Here is a 26,358-nt window from a genome sequence, read left to right on the forward strand (position 1 = left end):
TGATTGACCAGAGAGTGCTTGAGGCTCAAGCATGGTGCCTGGGGACAGGCGGCATCGAGAAAGAAGGATGTGGTGGTACAGGTGTACTAATTGGTGCTAATCTGTCATCATCAAAAGGGTCGAAGGACAGGTAGGACTTCACACAACTTGGTCCCAGGCAGTTTTTACTGTGTACTTCATGTGCTCTTTGCCCTGGTCCCTTTCACCTTGCCTCTTTTGCAGGAGGTAGCCCGGGAGTCTACTTGTGCAAGTGAAAGTGCAAAACCAGGTTACCAGAATAAAGAAGGAAGGGCAGAAAACACAGTTGTGAAGCAAGGGGGTGCCTGTGTACAAGTCCATCGAGACACTAGAAAACAAGACAGTGACATCAGTCACTCAACACAGCCCATGGGGAACCACGATCGGTACCCTCTACCCAACAGGGAGGGGAGTAAAGAGAAAGATCACGAGGAAGAAGGGTGTAGGAGATCTGGACGACACCCTTGACCTACCGACCCACTATACATACCGAAGAGAGGAACCTACATTCCTGCGCATGACTTCCTTTCTTCCAAAGCACAAACGGCCGGTGGCCATCTGCCATTGGTAGAAAGGAGGCCACGGCTTGCTCTCTCAGTCTCTGGGAAGGCACTGCATAAATGTGTGCATGCAGGCGGACGGACATTCTGCTGAATCAATTCCATTGTGCCAGGCACTGAGGAGGAGTGGGTCTGATACTTGCAGAGACAATCGTGCACTATTTCTGAGACCCCTAATTTTCCTAATCCTGAGGGAGGGCTTGCAGTACTGCTCTCTGCCTTTAGACCCGATGAAATCCAGCGCGGCATCATATAGAGCAACACATGGGCCCGACCCTCAGAGAACCTCATTCTGTCTGTGGGCTGGAACTGAAATACCCAGTACTGTCCAATGCGCCCACTTCGTGTCCTTAAGTACTTTATGTTGTCTGGGTTCGGTGCCACACAAGACGCAGGCATGGACTTTGGACTGGAACACTCATTGGACTTTACAAAGTGCAAACCGGCTGTGTGTGTGCACTGCACCGGGCAAGCTTGGAGGGCTTCCTAGAGACAACGGCCAGGGCTCGCAGGCGGGGCAGTTGTGCCCCAGATGCCTGAGTACGGGAGGCGGGGCCATCCTGCGTGACAGCCACTACCTCTTCATCCATTGGCCGTGGACCCACAGTAGATGGCTGGGCGTGGCTGGGTGCCTTGGCGCCATGAAGCCGGCAGAGCGGGCCAAAGTCCTGCGCATGCGCAGAATGCCGTGACCGACCGCGAGGCTCCCGGAAGTTCTCAGAGCCGGAAGCTGCCTGTGGCTCGGCTTCTCTAGCTGCTGCTGGGGGTGTGCAGCTCAAGGCTTTCGACCTTGCCTACCTGGCGCAGCTGAGCCTGCTGAGGACCAGGGCAGCATGGCGAGTGAGGCGGGCTCCCGGGAGGAAGGGTCTTCCGCCGAACACTGGATAAAGGTAGGTGTGGGAAAGGGCCCTGGGGAGGGAGGGGCCGGTAGGCCTCTTGGGGAGCAGCCGCCAGAGGCCAGTAATGGCGTGGGGTGTGCGACCCTGGCAGAGTTGGGTGGGACGCCCGAGGAGGCCTCCGGGACCGGGGTTGAAGCTGTGCAGGAAAGCGAGGCCTTGGCAGAGAGGGAGGCGGCGGCGACCGGGCAGGAGGTGGCGCCAGTTTTGTTTGAGGCAGTGGAGGTGGTGGAGGTCGCTGTGGAGGAGGAAAGAGGAGAAACCAGAAGAGGCTTGTGAGGAAGGAAAAGTCGACGACAAGGAGGATAAAGAGCAGGAAGACGTGTTGCTGTGCTTGTGGATGTAATGGCGGTGGCGGAGGTCGTTGAGTGGCAGGAGGAGCAGGAAGAGAAGGGGAAATCCGAAGAGGGACAAGGGGAGAGAGAAGTCGAGGAGCAGGAGGATGTGGTGCTTGTGTTGGTGGATGTTATTCAGGAGGTGGAGGGAGTTGAGCAGGACGAGGAGAAGGAGGAGCAGGAGCAGTGGAAGGGGGAGTGGGCGCAGCACGTGATGGACGGTGAGAGGGTGGTGTAGGAGCCTGACAGGAAAGAGGAGGAGGAGGAATTTGAGGATTAAGTTCAGGAAGAAGACGTGGGGGAGGAAACTCTGATGCAACTTGTAGAGCCTGAGGAGAAGCTTGAATAGAAGACCCCGACACAGACTCTGTGGAGCCCCATGTTGTCCTTATCCCCTCTGTAGTCACTGGAGGTCCTTCAGTTAGAGTTGGAGCCCGTGAACAACCAAGCCAGGAGGGCCTTTGCTCGTTTGAGGCAGAACCTGGTGCAGAGACGCAGGACTCATCTCGGTCACCGAAGGGCCATCATCCAGGGCATCCCTGGCTTCTGGGCCAAAGCCGTATCCTTTTGAATCTCGCTTTGTACTGACCAGTAGGAGCATGGGCAAGGGTAATAGCAATCGATCCACGGGACAGCTCAACATGAGAATATACAGGCTTTTCTGGCCGGTTGCTCAGTTGTTTAGAGAATGGAACTGATAGCACCAAGGACCAGTGTTCCATTCCTGTACTGGAAAACATCTACTTGGGGGTTGTGGGGGAAGGTACAGACTGAGGGAAGACGGAGCTGCAGCCACACTCGTGCAAATACAAATACTTATGGCACAGAGACACTAACTGGGGCGGAGAATTAGAAGTCATTCTGGATCAGTGTCGTGAATAGCACAAAGGAGTTCTCATGTAGAAAAGGTGTTTGAAGGACAGGCTTTGCTGACAATAATGCTGTAGGAAAGTGTATGAATTCCCACCCTAGTCAGTAAGAGCTGATAAAGTGCATACTTAGATACAAGCAGATTCACTTTTGCCCCTAGTACATCAGGGACACATAGAGCTCAGCATCCCTCAGAAAGGAGCCCCTCCCTGTGTCAACGTGGACAGTCTCCCATTTAAGGCCATGCAAGGCACCCATTGCCTTGAGTGTGTCTCATGAAAGGCAGGGAGGGCACGGTGCATAAGGTGTGGGAGACACAATGTGTGAGGTGTGGGAGACCCCTGCGCAACACACTCTCCTAGCTGTTTATACATGCTCAGTTGCTTCTAGCGCCTACTTCCGTAGCATGGAAAGGCTCCTTGACCTGAGGCAGATTGTGAACCACCCCGAGATGTTGGCCATGATCAGCGATGAAGATGAAGACTTGCTTAGCTACATGATCGACTTGGAGGTCAGAACTAGTGAGACTGAGGCTGGAAGGTTGAGCGGGGAAGGATAAGAGAAGCAATACTTTCAGGCAAACAGAAAAGGGTAGGTGACCTGAAGAGAAATTTTAACCTTCTCCACTTTGTCATGACAGGTGGAGGAAATCAGGCATCCCATTCACTGCTGCAAGATCATGTTGTTCTTTCGGAACAACCCGTACTTCCGGAATAAAGTGATTATTAAGGAATATCTCATTAATGTCACCGGTAGGAGGTGGATCCCAGGATGGGTAGTGAAGGTGTTGGGTTTATCATCGTCAGCATGCTCCAACCCCTTCCTGTATACTTTTCTTCCCTGCAGGATACAGGGCATCTCATTCCACTCCAGTTCAGTGGTATCAGGATTATGAACATGAGGCTTATAGCCGCAGGCACCACAACAGCAGTGTTAACTTCTTCAACTGGTTTTCTGACCACAACTTTGCAGGATCTAACAGGATCGCTGAGGTAGGGCCTCACTGCGAAAATTCAGAAATGACCAGGGAGGGTTCCCAGCCTTCTTGGGAATGGTGTCTGAACCCTGAGCGGTCCTGTCCTGGTTCCCCTAACAGATCATCTGTAAAGACCTATGGCTCAATCCCCTGCGGTACCACATGAGGATGCAGGTGCCTGGACAGGGAACCGAGAGGGCAGGTGAGCAGCTCAGGAAGTAGGGGCTGAAATGCATGTTTTTAGGTACCTGGACACTCATTTCACAAGTGTAGAAATTGAAAGACAGGGAATGACACAAACCAGGTCACCCAGGGCATCAAGATGAAACAGGAACGTTGGAGAAACTGCACTGCAAAACAAGTTATAGCTGGGGAAGCTTAAGCCCACTGCACTATAGTCAGTGTCCGGAGTCGTTTGGACAGAAGCAAAGCTCAATCCTTTACTTCTCTGAACTTAATTCCATGACAGCCAACCCCACCCTCAGTCATTTCTCCACCCCCTTAAATTTTGGCTCATCAAATGTTCCTCCTTTCACCCTTTCCACAAAAGGCTATGAATATTTGTACAGTCTCTCATTCCTTTCTCTCATCAATTTTCCATTTTGGTAATCAGTGTCTTTTAATTTTCTTTTAATTAACTCCTTAGCTTATTCTACTCATACAGAGAACACTGGCAGTGGGGCAGATGTTACGGAGAGTAATTTCTAACACATGGTAAGGGGAAATTGAAGAGGTCACAAACGGGGAAGGGCTAGTTTTTCCTGGGCAGGACCTTGCATAATTAAAGCAATTTTTAACATTTTTCAGAGAAAATGAGTTTTTATGTGTGTTTGTGTGTTTTAGAGTATTCCAAGTTTTTGAGTTGAATATCTCGGAGCATCAGACTTTACCTAAAAAAGCAGAACTTCTAAAAAGTGACTTCAGATACAGTGTTCTCATGCTCAGGATTGAAAGAAAAGCCGATCAGGTGATGAAAAATGCAGACAGCAAGACACTTGGATAAAATCGGATTGGTGTGAAGGAGAAATAAACACCATCAAACATATGTGTCTCTGTGTGTGTGCTTGTGTACCGGATTGGGGTGAGATTCTACATAGGTCAAATCCATGTGGGATTTTTAATTCTTTGTCCAGGAACTGTCAGTCTGTGGCGGATCTGGGCTTATAAAGTTGTAGAGAGCAGATACACCAAGGTTTGGGATTCCGTCTGAGGACTTTTTTTATTCCTTCCCCACAGAGCAGGGGGTTATGGAGAAAGAAGAAAGGAAAGAGAAACAGTTTAGTTTGACACTTCTTGTTTTTCCCAGGAATGTGAGGGTTGTTCAAGGAAAGGACCTAGTGATTACAGAAGTAAGATAATCAGGGTGAAATTTTCTTGCACAGGGCTCCTCCAAATATCCTCTCTTGTGCGTTAAGAGAATTCAAGGTGGAAATATTAAAGTTCGTTTCTCTTCTGAACCAAATGTCATCCTTAGGTAGATGAATGCACAGTGCTTTGCTGGGACAATCAACCTGTCAGGGCCAGGCTTCCCAGCAACATTTTAAGAAATGGGAATATATGGTATATGAAGGGACTGTGGGAAAGGACACAAAGGGATGAGGGAAGGCACTGAAGGTGTGGCTTTGTTTCTGGCAAAGGTGACTAAGTGAAAAGATAAACTTTTGGGAAAAAGCGGGTCTCCTTGTAGTTGTATGTGAGTCCCGTTGTTTTTCCAGGTGACTGAGTTTGGGCAAAAAATATAAACAGAGCAGGGAGGTGGAGTGGTTAAATATACAACTGCTAGACTTTCACCCATGTGCTGTCTGTCCCTAGATGATCCTAGATGTAGACATTATTCTTAATATTCCTATTTTCAGATGGTCTAAGCTTTTACCCAAGACCCTGTGTATTAGGTGAAGATCCCAAAATGTAAATAGGTAAAGCCATTATGAGTACATTCCTTTCTTGGTATACTCCAGTGAGAATGTTGTCTTAGTAAATGATACCCCACACCGTATTAGGAACCCAGAAACCTTTCATTTTCTGTGGTGTTTTCAGCATGTTGTGCATAAGGTTAACATAAAAGGAAAGAATGGGACAGGCTTTCTAAGCAACTTGGTCCATCTTGATCCAAACAGCAGGAACCTTTTCCGGTGCCATGTACTGCTACCTGTCTTCCATTGTGCTTGTAAAAGACAGCAGTTCCAGAAGCCCTGCATGAGAGCAGGTCAGCAGATTTCTGTGTGCCCTTTCCTGAGTATTTAGCTGCAAGTTTAGGGGTCTTACTTAGCGTTTAATGAATGGAGAAAAGGTTAGGAAAGGGTTCTCCAAATACTTATCTCCCGCTAGCCCTTGGTTGCCAGTTTTAACTGTAGCTGCTCTTGGAGTGAAATGTGAGGAGAACTTCCATGGAGGGTCTAGCAAAACCGTAGCTGTCTACTGTTGACTAAACTGCGATTGCCTAGTGGCTTGGTCATGTCCACCCAAGAGAATGCAGCTTCCTGAGTTTCTTCCTTGACTCATAGGTGTAATTCAGTCATATTACTGCTTTCACATGGTCCCGCTGTTTTGGGGTTACCAAAAGAAGTGTGAAATTGTACATTTTCCCTAATGTTTCCTTCCATGGAGTATCAGTGCATGTGGGCCTCATAATCACATGATTAATTTGTGAGCATTCTGACTTGATATCTCTGAACCACATTTGTTTTTCCTGATGTCAGTGTCTTGGTATTCTCTGTTTAAAATTCAAATTGAGTGTCTGCATTTCACCAGGTGTCTTTCTCATTCTCTGTGTGAGTGTGTGTCTCTTCCTCTGACTCTGCCTATACTTTTATCATCTGATATCATTTATCCTTGCTGATGTAAACTGAACACTCACATCTCTACAGTGGTTTCAATATTTTCATCTCTTTGCTTTGCTATCTGCCACTGTTACCGTTTGTTCATTCATTCATATATAGTTTGTGTCTGAGTCTGTCTCCAAGTGAATTTGGCTGTTTTCTCCATTTCTGCATCAAATCCGTCTATCTCCTTTAACTGATATTATCTGTGAGTTATTTTTTGGAGTCACGGAAATGCTTTACTTATAGGCATAACTAACCTTGTTACATATTTAGAAACAGGGATAGCTTGTGCACTCACTGAAGTTAACGAGGAGCATAAATCCCACTTGGATCACATAAGAGAGGCTTTCGGAAAAGTCAGTAACAACTACGCCTCCTAGTTGTGCCCCCTTTACCCCTAGCCCCCAGAAGAGAATGAACGCTTTGAAGGGAATGTGTCAGGTCGTTTTCAAGGGCGGGGGGGAATCTTGGGTTTACTTGTCAGGTTTACTTGTAAGTGTTCTGTAAACACAGTGCAGTGGTGAATGGAGTTGATGGTCACAGCCCCTCCTGTTTTTAACTGGATTATTCCTTTAATAAACTTACTCTATGCACAATTTCTTCATGATTTGTTTGTTCTAAGCTATTTATGTATGGGTTTGTCATTGCATGAGAAGGTGTCAAAAAATCTCTATTCTCGTTGACCTCCTGCAGAGAAGTGAGAGGGGGACATAAACTAAACAGGGCATTCAGAAAGGTCAGGTAACAGTGTGAGCCTATTCTGCCTACAGGGTCTGGGTGTTGAAGAAATGTGAGGGCTTCAGGAAGAGATAATTTGGTCTAAAGGCTTCTAAGCCAAAGAACATTCTATCTGAACTTTCATGTCTTCTCAAGAATTTTGGGAGTTCGGGCAATTATTCTTCGAAATGTGGTTTTTTGTTGTTGTTGTTTTTGTTTGTTTGTTTGTTTTCCTGCCCTTTTCTCTTTAGCCTCTCTTCTGGGACTGTCATTCTGGGCTTCGACTGTTCCTCAAAACTCACTGGGGCTTGACCTCCATTGTAACAGTGCTAAGAGAGTGGGAAGTACTATTATAATATTTGCAAGATAGGGTCTTTGAGGAGGGATTGGATTGTGAGTACTATGCCCTTGTCCGTGAAGTAATGAGTTATCATGGGTGTGGTTCTGACAACTTTAGAAGGAAAGCAAGTGAGCAGGTTAGCTCTCTTGCTCACCCATTCTCTCCCTGTGACAGCCTGCATTGCTGTGGAGTCACCACCAAGAAGAAGGCCTTCACCGGATATGTTTCCTGGACCTTGGACGTCCCAGCCTCCAGAACTGTAAGAAACATGTTTTGTTTCTTTATAAATCACTCAGTTTCAGGTTTTCTGTTATCGGCAACAGAAGTGGATTAATACAATTGGCTTGCTTTATGGGGATCACACAGTCTCCTAGGCTGTGTTTAATTTTTTCTTTCTTCTCTCTTTCTGCTCGTCATACAGGATCATTTCAAGTGACCTAACTAAGTTTTCTGATTTTTTCTTCTGCATGCTCAAACCTTCATTTGAAACCTCTAGTGAAGGTATCAATTCACATGTTATGGTTTTCGAGCTGTTGATTTCTATCTCCTTATTGAGAATCTCTATTTGGTTAGACATTGTTCCCTTGGTTTCTTTTATTTCTTTGTGCATCATTCCCTTTACCTCTTGGACATATGTATGACAGTTGTTTTGGGTGATTTAAAGTCTGTCTAATAAGTTCATTGGCTGGGAGTCCCCACCCACCATTTTTAAAATTATCATCATCATCATCATCATCATCATCATCATCATCATCATCATCATCACTATTTTCCCGTGAATGGGAAGTGCTTTCATGTTTCTTTGCATGCTTTGAAAAGTTTTCCCGTTTGTTAGGTTTTTGTTTTGTTTTGTTTTTGAAACCTGGAATTTATGATTATTGCAATGTAGTAATTTTGGAGAACACGTTATTCTCCCTCACCATGGTTTATTTCTGATCATTATAGTCGATTTTTTAAACTTACTTTTCAAAACTGTTTTGAGTAGACCATACTTGTCGTGTGCAATCACTGATGTCTCTGTTCCATTAAGCAGTAATTTGGGAGACATATCTTTATGTGCCCAGAACAAAATGTAAGACAGGACAAATAAAAAAATGCTGTCTTGTTCTTTTCAGATTGGCTCAGAATTTTGGTACACCGTCAAAACTATACGAGCAGTTTACATCTGCTCAAGTCTTCTCTTGTGGATTACCTGAAGCCTAAAGATGAGCCTGAGAGAAAAGCTTGCTGTATTAGTCTGTTTTTGTTGCTTATAAAAAAATACCTGAACTGGGTGATTTATAAAGAAAATGAAATTTATTGCGAAAGTTTCTGAGGCTGGGAAGTCCAAAGTCCATCTGGTGGTGGCAACAGTGACCCAGGGGTCTCACGCTGCAAGATGGTGGAAGCTGAGAGAGAGAGAGAACAGAGAGACAGACTCTCCTCTTCTTTTAAAGTCCTCAGAACAACGTCACTCACCACCATTTTTAAAGCATTCACTACTGCATGGTGCTATAATCCAATCACCCCTTCAGGGATCCACCCAGAGCAGCCAGTCCCTTAGGTTTGGGGCGGATTGTCCACAAGGCGGGAAAGACCAGGTCCCGCCTTACCACCCGAGCCTAGGACTGAGGGGAGCCTGTGACTGACAGGCTTGGCTCCTCCCTACTCTCCGCCCATTTATGTCCTTCTGATCGCTCATTGGCGGGAGCGTTTGGGTCACAACTCTGATAGGTGGTTTGGTGGTACCGGTGGCTGCGTGGCCGTTTCAACCAGAGAGGATCCCAGCGGGCGCCAGTCAGGGTGGGCAGCGGGGCAGGAGAAAGCCAGGGAGACTGACAGGAACTCGGGAAGTCTTTGCCGTGCAGTATGAAACCCTTGTACACCTTTAGCCCGAGACCTTCAAATTTCAGCCTGGGAAACCCCAGATCCCCTGATCCCCAAGAGACCTCGAATCCGCTAACCTGGACCGACCTCAAACCCCCTCTCCTGAGACCCCGACGCACCTCAGCTTCAGACACCTCAAATCTACCGTTCACCCACAGGAACGCCAAATCCTCTAATGATTAGAGTCCAAACAACCTAAGCCTGAGGAATCACAATTCCCCTCAGCCTGGGAAACGCTAAATTCCGCAGCCACAGAGAGACTGACTTTCCCCGAGCTCAGAGATCCTACTCAGCCTGGAAACGTCCTTCTGCTTCAAAGACCCCCAAATAACGTCAGTGTCAGAGAGCCTAATGCCCCCTAATGAGAGACCCCAAATCTCCTTAGCCTGAGAGACCCCGAGTTTCCTCAGCCTCAAAAATGCAAAATCCTCTCATCCTCAGGGACCCCAAACTCCCTTTACCTGATGAATCCCAAAGCCTCTCGACCTGAGTATCCCAAATCTCTTCAGCACGAAAGACGCAAAATCTTGTCCTGAAAAACCCCAAATACTATCAGCCTGAGATACCCCAAATCCTCTCAACCCCAAAACCCCCAGAACCTCAGCCTGAGAGACCCCAAATCTCATTGGCCTTGGAGACCCGCAATCTCCTCAGCCTGTGGGATTGCTGCTCCTTAGAGATCCAGACTGCTTTACTCCCACAGATTTCCAGAATCTCCAGTTGAAGATCCCAGAAGCTTCCTATGAGAAATGTTCATTTCCTCTCAGTGGAGCTGGTGAGTCTGACCCGAGTCCCATCAGTCAGGGGGCCTCAAAGTCTCCATGGGCCTCCCCCAGCCATCACATCTCAGGACTCCCCTCGAAGATACCTGAGCCTTGACCCTCAGGCACCTTTGCCACCCTTCCTCAGACGTGTCAAGATGCAGGGGCACTGAAACAGAACAGCTTATGTTAGGTGGTCTGTCATGGCCAGCAGAGACCCCCCCCTATCCCATCGATAGCCCTCAGACCACCCCAACATCCTCCAGTTCTTGCAAAGTCTCCACATCTTCCTGGTCTGGACAACATGGCCAAGTGGAGAAGACAGAGCCTGGCTGTGCATAATGGTCTGGGCTGTGGCCTCCTCTCAGCACCATCTCTTTCCACAGGAACGTTGGCCTTGTAGCTGGGAGACTCAAGGGTTCTTCCCAACATTGGAGTTGGAGCAGGGAGTTGCCAGCCTGTCCCAGCACCGAGAGCTCCAACAGATCCCGGGAGGAGACCCCTGAGGGAGATGCAGGGAGTACAGGGCAGAAGCCCAAGGTGAGAGTTGGGGGAAGTCAAGCTGGGCTCCAAGCAGGATCTGTAAGAAGGATGGAGAGGGGAACCGAGTGACAGGAGCTGGTGTCTGGAAGGCCACAGACCCATGGCCTGCAACTCTGTGTGACGCTGGCTGTGAATGTGCGTGGAGTGGGGACAATTTGTCCCGTCTGGGACATGGGAGAGAAAAGGACACTGGAATCAAACTCTCTGTGTTGGGGAGAGCTAGGAAAATGCTGTGTCCTCTCAAACAGGACACAATCTGGGGAGGGCGGGAACAAATGTCTTTATCCTTGTTTCACAGAGACCACCCCAAGGCCCCAGGCTGTGTTCTGCTTGTTATGATTACAAGGTAGAAGAAAAGGCCCCACTCGGTGTTGTGATGTATACAGTAAATCACTGATGAACTATGTTATTTTCTCTAGGCTAAAGATGCTTTCAAAGGCTTTTCGATATACTTCTCCAAGGAAGAATGGGCAGAGATGGGAGAATCGAAGAAAATTTGCTATAAGAATGTGAAAAGGAACTATAATGAACTTATTAACATAGGTTACTGCAAGTGCTGGCTGCAGACCAGTCTGGGAAATAGAAAACAGGTCTTCTGTCCCTGTATTATTATGGCTCTCTCTTAGGGGGCTGCATCTGCCCACAGTTCCCTTCTGTATGGAGACAAATCTGGAGGGGAAATTTTGTTATTTTTATTTGTCAGGCTATGGCTGAGTGTCAGCACTAGTCATGCAGAGCTCACATCTTGACCTTGTTCAAGACTCTCCCAGCCCATGCTGAGCCACACTGGCTTTGTGGTGCTTTCCATTGCCACCACCCTTTGTTCCTCCTCCCACCTCTTCCCTTTTAGGACAAAGATTTGGCTTCTTTCTAGAGCCCCTCGAACAGCTTTCATGTGTCAATGAAGGCAGGCCAAGCTCCATGTGGATGACACTGAGGATTCCAATGAAGAATGGATACCTAGGCAGAAAGGTGAGGGGCCAGGAGGAATTAGAAGTGACCTCCTGAAACCAGCCTGGGTTGATGTCTCGGCTTTATCTTAGGAGTTAACAAAGGAGAACATGTTCTCTCAAAAACAAATGTTCAACAAACAAGCAAGATGCGAAAGAGTATATACAGCAAGAGGCTGTTCATATAAAGGTTTTAAACGTGTAAAATGATTACATATTTTATTTACAGATACAGTAATAAGTGCTAAATGTATAAAAACCTGAATGTGAGTAAGAAATACCAAACTCAGAAGTTATCATCACAAGAGAAGGAGGAAGGGCTGGCAGGTGGCTTCACTATGTCATAGTTACCTTTTTTGTTTGTTTCATTTTTACTTTTGAATTTTGAAATAAAAAGTAGAAATAAAAACATCTCAAGCAGCTGTGGCAGAATGTTGAAATGGGACTGCATGGTGGTGGATTTATGTTTTCCAGCATTATTCTCTGTACTTTTCTATACGTTTAAAGTTTACCATTCTTTTTTTTTTTTTCTTTTTTCTTTTTCTTTTTTTTTTTTTCGTGACCGGCACTCAGCCAGTGAGTGCACCGGTCAGTCCTACATAGGATCCGAACCCACGGCTGGAGCGTCGCTGCGCTGCAGCGCAGCACACTACCAAGTGCGCCACGGGCTCGGCCCGAAAGTTTACCATTCTTTAAAGTCATAAAGAAAGACTTGTTTTGCTAAACATTGTTAATTAATTAGTGGGCAATTTAACTAAACCTTAATTGAACTGTAAATCCACCAAAGAGCTTTCTAACCCTAATCTCATAATAGTGCAGTCATTGGATCAAGTGTCTTAGAAGAAGAAATGACTAACCCCACGGTTTGTCACAGATCATTATCTGTATTCAGTTAAATCCCCATCTTAGTCAATTTATTGTTTCTTATTGTGGTAAGAAATCACATAACATAAACTCACCCTCCTAACAGTTTTTGAGTGTTTCATATTATTAGCTATATACACACTGATGTGCAAGAAACTGCTAGAACTTTTTCACCTGGCATGACTATAAAACTATACCCATTGAACAACAATACCCCATTTCCTCCTGCCCCAGCTCTTGGCAACAATTCTACTTTGTTTCTATGAATTTGATTACTTTAGATACCTCAAATAATGAACCATGCCATATTTGGCTTATTGTGACTGGCTTACTTAACTTAGTAAAATGTCTTCAGGATTTATCCATGTGGCAGCATATGGCAGGGTTTCTTTATTTTTTAAGGCAAAATAATATTCCATTGTATTTCTATACCACATTTTCCTTATCCATTCATTTTTTAATGGATATTTAGGTTACTTCCACCTCTTGGGGGGAATCCCTCTCTTCCTCTTCTTATAAAAAGCACTAATCCCATCATGAGGACCCCACCCTCATGAACTCATCTAGCCCTAGTTACTTCCCGAAAGCTCCATCTCCAAATATTATCACACCAGGAAGTAGGGTTTCAAAATATGAATTTTGGAGGAAAAAAACCCAGTCATAGCACCCACTCTTTTAACTGAGTTTTTTTCTTGCTGAGTTGTAGGAATTCTTTATATATTCTAGATATTAACCCCTCATCAGATATATGGTTTGTAAATATTTTCTTCCAGTCTGTAGGTTGCCTTTTCACTCCTTGATTGTTTCCTTTGGTGCTCAGAAGTTTTTAAGTTTTACATAGTTCTCTTTGTCTGTTTTTGCTTTTGTCACTTATGCTTTGGTGTCATTTCCAAGAAATCGTGGCCAAACTCAATTTCTTGAAGCTTTCCCCCATGTCTCCTTCTTGAAGTTTTATACTTTTGGGTGTCACATGAAGGCCTTTAATCTATTTTGATGTAATTTTTGTATGTAGTGTAACATAGGGTCAATCTTCATTCTTTTGCATATGGTGATCGAGTTTTCCCAATACCATCTCTTGAAGAGACTGTCCTTTCCTCCATTGTGTGGTTTTGTTCAGCGTTTTTTCATGAAAGTCAAGCCAATATATTTAAAAAAGAAATAAATAAATGTAATAGAAACCTTGTCAACACAAGATGAAGCAGAGATGAGGTTTTGTTTTGTTTTGTTTGTTTTTTGGTGGGTGACCAGTTACTTCAGTTGGTTAGAGTGTGGTGTTAACACCAAGATCCAGAGCTCTATTTTAAAAAAAAAACATTTTAAGAAAATTAGCAGTGCCTCCAATAGAAGCAAAGGTCTTCATGGTACTTCAGAAACCATTTTCAAATCACCCTTGGATAATACTTGGAATTGTCACTCTCTAGTTCAGAATTCTCTGTCCCTAATGAGAATCTTCTGAGCTTGGAAATATTTACCCATCAAAACACTGATTTCTCATCACCTTTTGGTCAATCCTCCTTGGGTGGTCTTCAGAGTGGAACAGAGTAAACACCAGAAGGTGAATACCTGAAAAATCCTATTGACACAACAATCTTCCTCATGTAAGATCCAAACACAGGTAAGAGAAGGAGAATGTGCACAGTATCGTAGGACTGCTGCCTCCCTTTTCTGATCTCTTTAGCACAATGGCAGACATCATCCTTTTAAGAGTTAATAAGAAGAGCAATGATAATCACTACTGCTTGTTTTATTTTTGCAATATTTCAGACTTTATTTTAAGCATTGTACGTGAATAAACTCACTCAAACCTTACAACAACCCTATGAAGTTGGTACTATAAGCATAACCATTTTGTGGATGAGAAAACTGAAGTACAGAAATGTTAGATTATGCCTGACATCACAGTCAGTAGTGGTTCAGTCTAATCCAATACTCCTTCTTTCCCTAAAGTACTTAAGAGCTGATTAAATCTTTCTTCTTTTGTAAAGTTCATGCTGCCTTACTCATACACCTTTACATTATTCATCTGACTGATTATTTCAACCTGATTCTTCTCTGATGTGCTAAGTGAGAGATACGCTAAGACAGTCTGAGGGGAGCTTGGCAATATACAGTCAATTTACATTGTGCCTGGTCCCAGATGAAGACGGAGATAGTTCCTACTCTCTCATAAGGGACCCATTCGGATGTGAGAAGACTGCTCCTAGCCCTGAGAAGTTTGAAGTTTGATTGAGAAACAACAGATAGGAGAATGACTTAGCACTTCATGTATATTACACTATTCAGTAGAAATGTATCCTGGTACTGATTTGAAATGCTCATCCCTGTAGGAAGAAGTTAACTGCTCCTTCCTCTGGGCCCGAACTAGGCAAATCTCATGCTGTTTGTAATCATTTGTATAGCCTGCCACCTCTGTATTACGAGCTCTTTGAGAGCCTGGTCCATACCTGATTATTCTCAGGAGTCCCAGGCCCAACTCAGAGCCCTTGATGACCCCCTCAGTGTTTTCTGAATAATTCCAAATTTTTCAAATTAAAATAGAGGTAACAGGGTCAGAGAGTGCTGAAGATAATATCTTTGAATTAGATTTTGACTGTAGAGATGGTTGAGGAGGAAAATTGATGTCAGGACTATAAGAGAAATTATTAATCTCAAAACACTTTGGTGAGCGTTATTACATTTCATGTTCACTGTACCATTAAGAATTAGCATGTATGCCAATTTACGGATCGGGAAAGTGAATAGAATTAGCTGGTAGTACACCATTACTTAGGCAGAATTGGAACAGGAACTAGTTAATTCAATTTCAAAGTTAAATATCCCTTCCAGGATATGGCAGTTTGCAGCTCTTAGCATCACTCTCTTAGTTGTCTAGATAACCTTTATGCCAACTGTTTCTTCTCTTCCCAACCTCACTGTTCATTCTCCAGATGTGTTTTGTACCCTCTGTGCTTTCCTACCTTTCTCCTTCTGTCAAATGTCTCCTAGTTCATAGAAGATCCCCTCTTTTTCCCTATAAGCCCCTACCTCCTTCTTTCACAGACCTTGTTGAGTCTCCAGGTAGTCTTCCAGATTATTCTCCCTCCCTCGCTCTCATGTATATATAGAAAGTTGAAGCAAAAGAGCCTTAAGACTGTCCTGCCCACACAGGCCTTTCCCTTTCTCTCTGGTATTCAGTCACTCCAAGTTTTTCCAGGGATTGTTGAACCATTAACTAAAGTCATGCATGTGAAAACAGGTTGCAAGCCCTAAGGAACTAAAGAAATGTATGTTGTCTTTTAATATGTGATTCTCATATTAAAGGGAATATCCAGATCACTGTTAAATAATGAATCTATTTTGAAGAAATTGTCAGGAACAACAGATTTACTGAACACAAGGGACTTAGAGAAGGCCCCGAAACGAGTGTTCCCTCCTGCTGAAGCAATTACCTCCGGACAGCATTCTAGAGAAAAATTGGGTAAGAGAAAATAATTTGGGGACTTTAGTCCCTCTAGGTCCTTTAGAAAGGTTGATGAGTATGGTCTAGATATGTGGCATAGACTTTCGATAGACCTGTGCTTAAGCTGGACTAAGCTGAGACCAGAAGTTAGATGCTGTATTGAATAACATGTAAGAACAAACACTAACTCTGAAGTCACACACTTGTTGTAATCCACGTAGAATCATTTGGACCTTGGGAAGACATTATAAATTCTCTGAGCTCATTAATGCTAATCTGTAAAATGAAGATAAAGACCAATGGCTCATATATTGTTTAAAAGCACTAAAATAAATATACAGTCAAGGTGTCCAATAAATCCATCTGTGATAATAGAGACCACATTTTCTTACTGTATATCCCTGCCCTTGTTCAATGCCTAATATGTAATGCACCTTCAACAAATATTTCATGGATAAATAAATGCATGCATTAACTGTTTTGTGACCAGAAAGTTTCGGAAGTTAATCCTGATCCTGGGAATCCAGAAACTAAAATTGAATTATGCATTTGTAGTCAGTGTGGGTGTAGAGTCTTAGTCTCTCTGAAATAATAGTTAAGAGGTAGTGAAGAGGTGGCGAGCCAGAGTATGTAGAAGGATAGACAATAATTTGATTGCAGGAGATTTCACAATTTCTGAAGATACAGGGACAAACACTCCAGACTCCTAACTTCACTCACTTACTATTCTCCAATGTAGAACTCAAGAGAAAGGAGATTGAAATGAAGATGTATAGCCTGCGAGAAAGGGTCATGCATACAAAGAGGTCTGTGAGCCTCAGGATGATGACTACCTGTGTAAGTGACCCTTTTGGCCCACTCATGGAGAAGGCTATGTCCCGGTACAATAATTATATCTTGTTGTTTGACCCCAAATCATTCCTTTACTCTGGTGGCTTGGAGTACAGGATTGAGGCTGAATTATGTAAATGCTGGGCTCTTTCTGAAGCTCTTTATATCCAGGAACACGCACTATACTTTTCCTAATCCCTGCTGCTCTTGCCTTCAGATTGTGCGAAATGCCAGGACTTCTTCATCGACAGATGACTGGCTTATAGACCCCCTACATTTGTAAAGGACAGTGCAGTGGACAAGGGGCATCCCAACCACTCAGCCCTCACTTTGCCCCCTGGGCTGAGAATTGGGCCGTCGGGCATCCCCGAGGCCGGGCTTGGAGTATGGAATGAGGCATCCGATCTGCTGTTGGGTCAGCACTTTGGCCCCTATGAGGGCCAGATCACAGAAGATGAAGAGGCAGCCAACAGTGGCTACTCCTGGATGGTGAGAAGGGCCTACCTTACCCCATCTTCTGGCTTCCTATATCCCTTCTGTGCCTTTGGTGGGACATCACCTTCTACATGCTAGAACATGGATAGTGACAACATGGTTAGATCTGTGTACTTAGTGGTCTTTACATGAACCTGGAACTCCTATTTAAAGGTCAGTGGGTGAGTGGGAGAAAAGTGGCACAGAGACAGAAAAAGTGCATTCTCCCTATGGGGCCTCAGCTCTGACTGGACAAATCAAATCAGATGTGTAGATGATGCTGAGGAGTACACAGCATGTGTCACCATTGGCGGCTGAATCCATGCAGGCTCAAATGCATGGATGACAGTAGAATAAAATAATTCTGATTATTACCTGCCCATCAAACCCAAAAATGACTAACTTATTTTTCTGAAACTCAGATCACCAAGGGGAGAAACTGCTATGAGTATGTGGATGGAAAGGACAAATCTCGGGCCAACTGGTTGAGGTAAGGCCAATAGGTTTCGGGTTCCAGCAGGGACACTCATCTCTCTCAAGCTCGGCTTCTTTCCTCCTCAGCATGCCTCCCTCGATGGTTTTTACACTCTCTGCTCCCCTTACAATGTACTTTCTTATTATGAACATCCAGGAAAAAAGAGGTAAAATATAAACATTACCATTTTTTAATCAAAAAACTAAATCTCTATGATAGTCAAAATTGGGGCACCAGGATAAACCCTGAGGAGCCTAGATTCATTGGGGATGCTGGATTCACACTTTAATTTATCTAATCAGCATTTATTAAGCATTTGCTGTACTCTAGTTTAGAAAATGGAGTACATCTCATGAATAGATCACACAACCCATGCCCTTGTGAAGGACTATTGCAAGCATAAATGAAACATTTGATTATAGGAGAAGTACACAAGGCCAAGACAATGTAAAACAAGGGACCTTTAATCTGTGAGGACAGGAATTCTTCCCAGCTTCAGTGAAATTAAAACCTGAAGCCTGAGAAGTGAGCTTCAGTGTGGTCATGGACCTCTGTGCTGCATGGACCAGCCCCTTTCCATGAAGGTTCTTGTTTTATTAGAGGATAAGAATAGGGATATGCTGTTATTATTGTGTATTATCATGCTAGGACAAAGGGACCTCTAAGTTTCTATGGGAACCCAGGGAGGCAGGTGAATGGCACCTGGGTAAACTATGGGAGATTAGAAAAAGGTCTTTCAAAAGAAGATAGACTTGGGGTGAGTATAGAATGATGTGAGCTTATCTAGAAGCAGAGTACATGATTGATCAAACACCAAATTCTGTGGTATAAGTAGAAATCGATTGAGAGTTTAGAGAAGTGAGAAGTCAGTGTTTTATGGCCAATCATGGTGGAGGTAAGTCTGTAATTGGGCTTTGAAGAATGGTTAAGTAGGCAAGGTGGGGAAAGCATTCCAGGCAGGATGAGCACCATAAGCAGGACTTGGAGAAAGAGGCTTAGGTATGAACAGCAGGTTCCTGGAGGAGGGTAACGGCATGGCCCGTCACAGCATGGGGGCCTTGACCATCTGGTGACAAGCCCAACACGGCCCTGGCAGGTAGTGGAGACTCACTGCCTGTTATTTTCTGTCCCTTTGTCTGCCTCAACCCCAGGTATGTGAACTGTGCCCGGGATGATGAGGAGCAGAACCTGGTGGCATTTCAATACCATGGGCAGATCTTCTATTGAACTTGCCAGGTCATCAGGCCGGGCTGTGAACTGCTGGTCTGGTACGGGGATGAATATGGCCAGGAGCTGGGTATCAAGCGGGACAGCAAGTGGAAGAAAGAGCTCACAGCAGGGAGAGGTAGGCACCACATTATTCTTTAAAAAGGACAGAAAAGAAAGAATTCTCCTTGGGAATTTTCATGGTACAACTGTTAAGTAGAGTAAAATGCAGTCTGAAGTCAGAAAAATTTCAAATCAGGTGTTTCTGAAATTAAGGCTTTGTTTCATATGCATTTGACTTTTAGGGACAATTTATATTTTAAAATTTTTGTTCTCATTTTATTTTTTAACTACTTTATATGCAAAATATATAACAACATATAGTCCTGACAGGCTTAGAGACAAAGAACAAGTTCTCAAGCACCTACCGGCTGTTTCAACAAGGCAGTTTCTTCTGGCTCTTTTAATTATTTCTTAATTTCTTCCGTATTTCTAAATAACATACATATGTTGTTTTTCATTCATTCATTATTTCAATTAGTTGTCATGTGAATTCTTACTCTGTGCCAGACAATGTTCGAGGAATAGGAAATATGGATAGAACCAGATGATCAGAATAAGTGCTATTGAGCAGCTAACATGTGAGTTAGGGAAACACGCAGACACACACAGGCATGTGCATAAAATGAGATAGTCATTCATGCTTTCAAGAAAACTAAGCCAGAAAAGTGCCTAGAGATCATCATGAGGGGAGCGAGGGTATGGCAGGGAACATGAGGGAAGGTTCCTCTCAGGACATAACATTTGAGAGGTGCAGAGTTGTGCTCAAATGTCTCCAGGCAGAAGGAGCAGCTCGTGCAACAGCTCTGAGGCAGGAGAGAGTGAGGGTGTTTGAGGAATGGCTGAGACCACCCAGGTGAAGGAAGCAGAGAAGAGAGCAGAGGTCAGAGAGATACACAGAAGCCTGGACATGTAGTGCCCATGATTCCTGCCAAGACACTGGGGATTTTCCTGAGATGGAAACAATTGTGGACTTTGAGTTAATTTTCAGAAAATAATCTGCAGTGGGTAATCCCCTCAGACGCCACATCAGTCTCCAGGTAAGAGAAGATGGTGGGTTGGATAAAGATGGGAGTCAGGAGGAAAGAAGTCTGATTAGGGATACAATTAAAACAGAACTTCCTATTAAATTTGAAATGGGTTAAGACTGAATGAAATACCTCAAGTAGGAATACTTGATGTGTCACCCAAGGAAGAACATATTTTTATTTTATGATTTGTGGACACTGAGATGGAAGCAATCCATAATCTAGTTTAGGCAGCAGGAACCAGAGTCCTTTACTCAAGGGGGCCTGGACCACTCTGAATCCCACTTCCTGATGGAGAACCCGGTACACAAGAGTCCTCAATTAAATGTCTTTGACTGGGGAGACTCAAACTCAGGTGTACTTACACATGCTCTTTAACTCTACACTGCCTTCTACATTTGTGCATCTCCAAACGAAGTGGTTCCTGACTTACTAGATCCTTTTCCCCTCATAACAAAAGTCACTAAGGATGAGTCCATCCATAATAGCCCCTTTTCGTGTTGCTATAACACAATACCTGAGACTGGATAATTTATAAAGAACAGAGGTTTATTTAGCTTATGATTCTGGGATAGCTGCACCTGGCATGAGCCTCAGGCTGCTTCTACTCATGGTGGAAAGTGGTAGGCAGCTGGCGGGTACAAGCAGCAAGAGGAAGCAAGAGAAAGAGGTGGGGGAGGTGCTAGGGTCTTTTAAACAACCAGCCCTCATGGGAACTAATAGAGTGAGAACTCACTCACTACTGCCACCTTCCGGGGAGAACAGTAATTCATTCATGAGGGATCTGCCCCCATGATTCAAACAGCTCCCAACACTGCCATATTGGGGATCAGATTTTCACATGAGTTTTGGGGGGACAACACATCCAAACTCTATCTCCATCTATGTAATCCAGAGTTATTATTTCTCAGTAGAATAAAATAGCTGCAGATGCTCTATCAGGAAAAGTACCCAGAGATTAGGGAGAGAAGAGGATATGATATGACCTAGAAGATAATTGTAGTGTGTGTGGGGGGGAAGTCACTGCAGTTCCTTCTGTATAAAGACTGAAGCTGCCTCTGATGCTATTGAAGGTCCCTGGTTTGGCTGATCCATAGACAAGGCCCTTGATGTGGGCTTTCTAGATTTCTGAGGAAGATGTAGTAAACAAAAACAGAATGAAAAATAGACTGTAAAGGAATGCTTGGTGGGAGACAGCTTGTATTAACACATGAGGAATGATTAGTGGAGCAGGCCTTACTATACAACAAAGCAGATGGCCCAGTTGTCTACACCTCCCCTGACCAAAACCTTCTTCTTTCAGCGGAACCAAAGCCAGAGATCCACCCTTGTTCTTCATGCCCTCTGGCCTTCTCCAGTCAGAAATTCCTCAGGCAACATGTGGAACACAATCACTCCTCTCCAACCTTCCCAGAGACATCTGCAAGAGAACATCTCCAGCCAGGAGATCTCTGTGCAGTGGGTCAGAATCAGGAGCAGCAACATCCTGATCCACACAGCTGGAATGATGAGGCCGAAGGTCAAGAGGCCAAAGAAAGGTCCAACCCTTATATAAGAGGACAAGGCACAGGAGGATTTCAAGCACATTTTCCAGCCCGCCCAAAGGCCAAATGGGGAGTTCTAGGGAGAGTGAGATGGAAGGAGAGTCCAGAACAGGCCAGAAGGTGAATCCAGAGAACACAGGCAAGTTATCTGTGGGGGTAAGAATCTCAAGAATTGCAAAAGTCAAGTGTGGAGAGTGTGGGAGAGGCTTCAGTAACAAGTCAGGCCTCATCTGACACCAGAGGACACACACAGGGGAGAAGCCCTATGTTTGCAGGGAGTGTGGGAGAGGCTTTGGCTGTAAGTCACACCTCATGCGACACCAGAGGATGCACACAGGGGAGAAGCCCTATGTTTGCAGGAAGGGCAAGTGAGTCAGCAGTAAAACCACATCTCAACAGAGAGTGTGTGGCCACCACACACCTCCACAACCCAGCACTGAGGGAACTTCAGAGAACTTCTCTTGACCTCTCATATTCCCCAGGAGTGTAGAGACAGATGTGACCGATCAAACACACTCTCCATTTTCATGACCAGAGATGAGGCAGAAAATGTGGGAGGCAGGGGTTCCTTAAGGGTTCATGGTCTGTGGACAGGTGCGGATCCCCTCCATGTCCCACTTGGCTCCCCTCCATGTCCTTCTGGCCTCCTGTTCCAATAAACATCATCCCCAGACAAAGCTGCAGTGCAGGCTGTGTACCTTGTTCTCAGTCCTAAAGGTGGGAGAGTCCAGGAGGCCACGGAGAACTTGGACTCTCAGCTGGGTCTCATGGGAACCAAGCCCTGCTTAAATCACCTCCTGGGCCCAGGGAGAGAACCAGGGGAGGATATGGAGACTGAGATGGGCCAGGAGGGGCCCGCCTCCACCAGCACCCCCTTGGCCTTTCCTGTTTCCTCTGATCTCTGTAGCCTTAGAGGCAGAAGCCAGGCAGGGACGTGAGTGGGAACTCAAGAGACAAGGAAAAGGAGTCAGGAAACCAGTTCCCCGAGCCCCCAACCCCTTCTCTATGGGTCCAGTCTTAGGCTGGGTATCAGGCATCATAGCAGAGGGGGCAATTGCAGCCCCAGGATCTGGGGCATGTTTACAGAGCAGGGCTTCGGTGGTGGGGTGGGCCCAAACCCTGTAATCACAGAGCCCTCCCCAGCTGTGGGCTCTTGGTCCCTGATCCTCCAGCTCCTGAAAACAGCATGAGGGGGGTGGGAGGAGACCACTGCGGTCTTGGTCTGAGGCTGCCCGACATATAATTTGCATATGCTCCAAGGTAGGTCATCTCCCCCAGACCCAAACGTTCCACCTGTAAAATGAAGTCTCTGGAATTGGGGAGAGGGAGGCGGGGCCTGGAGAAGGGAAGGAGTCATGGGACAAATCTGACTGGGCAGGGACCCAGGAGGAGAATGCTCTAGGAGGTGGTAGATGGATGGAGTCATGGGAGTAACATTTTGGGGACTCCACTGTGACCTGTCTGAAGCTGGTTAGCTTGGGATGGGGTATAAAAGGCTGGTGTCCAGGGCCAGGGTTCCACAGAGGAGCAGGGGGGAGAAGGGGACGGTGCCCACTCCTCCGCTCCTCCTTCTGCCCCTGGTCCCTTCTGGGAGTGAATCCTCACACAGAGAAGAAAACCATGTCCCTGCACAGACTGAGTGTGTCTTCAGTGAGAGGCCGGCGGGCACTGGGGAGAAAGCTACTGATCCTGTGCCGGGTGGGCTCTGAGCATTGGGGGCACTGCCCAACATGGAGGCCCCATGGGTCTCAAGGCCCTGTCCAGGCACAGCTCCAGGGAGCTAGGTGGGCAGCCCACAGGTTCAGACTTGAAGACCTCTTTCCCTCAGGGCTGTGACTGGCATACAGCATTCGACGTGGGAGCCAATTTCTGATCAGATTCTGCTGTTGAGAGAGAGAGAGGTGGTGAGTTCACAGAAAAACAACAAGCTGACCTGGAGTTGGCAAGTGCATCACAAGCAATGAAGTTGTGATGAAACCCAGAGTCTCGAAAACAGCATTTAAGTCCTCTAAGAAAAGTGCTAAAAGTAAACCCTGCAGATGTGTCGTGGCTGTCCTGATGTGCTCAGAATGCTGAGGAAGGAAATCAAAGGTTGACGAAACATCCACGTGCCTGTTGAGGGTTAAAGGATTGAAACAACGTGCTGGAGACTGACTGCACTGGACATATTACAAGGTAATATGGGGAATTTTAAACAAGTGCTGGAGCAAATTGGGATCCTAGAAAAATGCAACTGAGTACAGGAAACACTGGCCTCAGCCCTTTCAAGTTAAGGAAGGGTTTGAGGTTACCTGAGAACCAACCCTGACCACAACCATGATATCCAGCCCTAAACCTCGAGGCATAATCCTAACATTAACCCGTGCAATACTGGCGTCTCTGTCCCTACAGTTCCCATCAACAGAACAAACCCACCCCCATGGGTTCACAGAGCCCTGGGGTGTTGGGGTGGGGATGGGGGGCCACACAGCTCTGGACCTGGAACCATTTCTCAAAACTTCTGTCCGCATCTTGCTTTCCAACAGGGAATTAAACCCTGTCTACATTGCTTGTTTCCTTTCAGTAGATGAGAGTGGAAGCCAGACTGAGAAGGGGCCTCCACCTGGATCACAGGTAGCCCTGAACCCTATGATGACCACATAAGAATTTCAAATCAACTAGCCAGAATGAAAAAGAAGCATCCCGAGAGTGTCTGCAGTGCAGCCAGGGATGGCAGTCACTGGACCATGCCAGGTGTTGGGATTGAGGTGTCTGGGCACCCACATTGCCCTGGGTGGGTCTTGTCACCACAATCTACCCATTGTCCAGTCTGACCCTCAGCAATGTACCCGTGGTGCCTGGAGATGGGCAGGAATGGTCAGCACATCTCAGAAGTCACCCAAGTGTCCCCCAGCTGATGACCTGCAGAGAGCTGACACTGAGGACATCGGCCTGACCTTGTCCTAAACTCCATGTGTGTCGACCCAATTAAGGTCAGAAGCAGCCAGTGACTGCTGCTTCTTGCAGCCAGTGACATCGATAATATTGTGATAGATGGAAAAGAACATGAGAGAAGAGAGTTCAATTGTGTGTATAATGAGAGATATACAGTGAGAGATGTAAAGTGAGATATGCTGAGATATTTATATAGTGAGATATATAGTGAGATATTTTATAGTGAGATGTTTATATAGTGAGATATGCGTATAATGAGAGGATTATACAGTGAGAGATACATAATGAAATAAATAAATAGTAAGGTTTTTATATAATGAGAGATACACAGTGAGAGATATATAGTGAGATATTTATACGGTGAGAGAGATATATAGAGGTGTATATGTATTTGTACATAAGCACACTTACATAAAAGTCTCCATTTCTTGGCAAATTATCCAAGAACTCAACCAGTGTGTGGCAAAATTTAGTCACAGACCCTGGTGTATTAGCCCACTTTTGTGTTGCTGTAACAGAATACCTGAGACTGGGTAATTTATAATGGAAAGAGTTTTATTTGGCTTAGGATTCTGGGACAGCTGCATCTGGCGCAGGCCTCCGGCTGCTTCTACTCATGGAGGAAAAGCAGCAGCAGCTGGCGGGTACCAGCAGATCACATGGTGGGAGGAAGCAAGAGAGAGAGAGAGAGAGAGAGTCAGGCTCTCCTCTTCTTTTAAAGCCCTCAGAAACACGCCCCTGAGCACCATTTTTAATCCATTCACTACTGCATGGTCCTACAATCCAGTCACCTCTTTAAGGCTCCACCTTTCAATTACCATAATAGGATTTCCCACCCTCTTAACAGTAACAGTGGGGGCTAAGTTTATTTATTTATTTATTTTTTGTTAATTTTATTTTGTCAATATACAATGTTGTTAATTATTGTGGCCCATTACTGAAACCTCCCTCCCTCCTCTCTCTCCCCTCTCCCTCCCAACAATGTCATTTCTGTTTGCTCGTCGTATCAACTTCAAGGAATTATACCTATTATGTCTCCCCCCCAAGCCGTTTTTTTTTTTTTTGCCTGTGTGTGTGTGTGTGTGTGTGTGTGTGTGTGTGTGTGTGTGTGTGTGTGTGTGTGTGAATTTATTTATCTATTTTTAGCTCCCACCAATAAGTGAGAACATGTGGTATTTCTCTTTCGGTGCCTGACTTGTTTCACTTAATATAATTCTCTCAAGGTCCATCCATGTTGTTGCAAATGGCACTATTTCATTCCTTTTTATAGCAGAGTAGTATTCCATTGTGTAGATATACTGCATTTTCCGTATCCACTCATCCGATGATGGACATTTGGGCTGGTTCCAACTCTTGGCTATTGTAAAGAGTGCCGCGATGAACATTGGGGAACAGGTGTACCTTCGACTTGATGATTTCCATCCCTCTGGGTATATTCCCAGCAGTGGGATAGCTGGGTCATATGGAAGATCTATCTGGAATTGTTTGAGGAACTTCCATACCATTTTCCATAGAGGCCGCACCATTTTGCAGTCCCACCAAAAATGTATGAGAGTTCCTTTTTCTCCACAACCTCGCCAGCATTTATTGTTCAGAGACTTTTGGATTTTAGCTATCCTAACTTGGGTGAGATGGTATCTCAGTGTAGTTTTGATTTGCAATTCCCGGATGCTGAGTGATGGTGAGCATTTTTTTATATGTCTGTTGGCCATTTGTATATCTTCCTTAGAGAAATGCCTACTTAGCTCTTTTGCCCATTTTTTAATTGGGTTGCTTGTTTTTTTCTTGTAAAGTTGTTTGAGTTCCTTATATATTCTGGATATTAATCCTTTGTCAGATGTATATTTTG

General features: G+C 45.2%; 1 pseudogene; it reads left to right on the top strand.

Annotated features, from left to right (window-relative positions):
* The first annotated feature begins 1,219 nt into the window (after positions 1-1,219).
* LOC134369096 (histone-lysine N-methyltransferase PRDM9-like) lies at positions 1,220-21,947 on the top strand (annotated as a pseudogene).
* The last annotated feature ends 4,411 nt before the right edge of the window (positions 21,948-26,358 follow it).

This window comes from Cynocephalus volans, unplaced genomic scaffold, assembly GCF_027409185.1.
Source record: "Cynocephalus volans isolate mCynVol1 unplaced genomic scaffold, mCynVol1.pri scaffold_35, whole genome shotgun sequence".
NCBI lineage: Eukaryota > Metazoa > Chordata > Mammalia > Dermoptera > Cynocephalidae > Cynocephalus > Cynocephalus volans.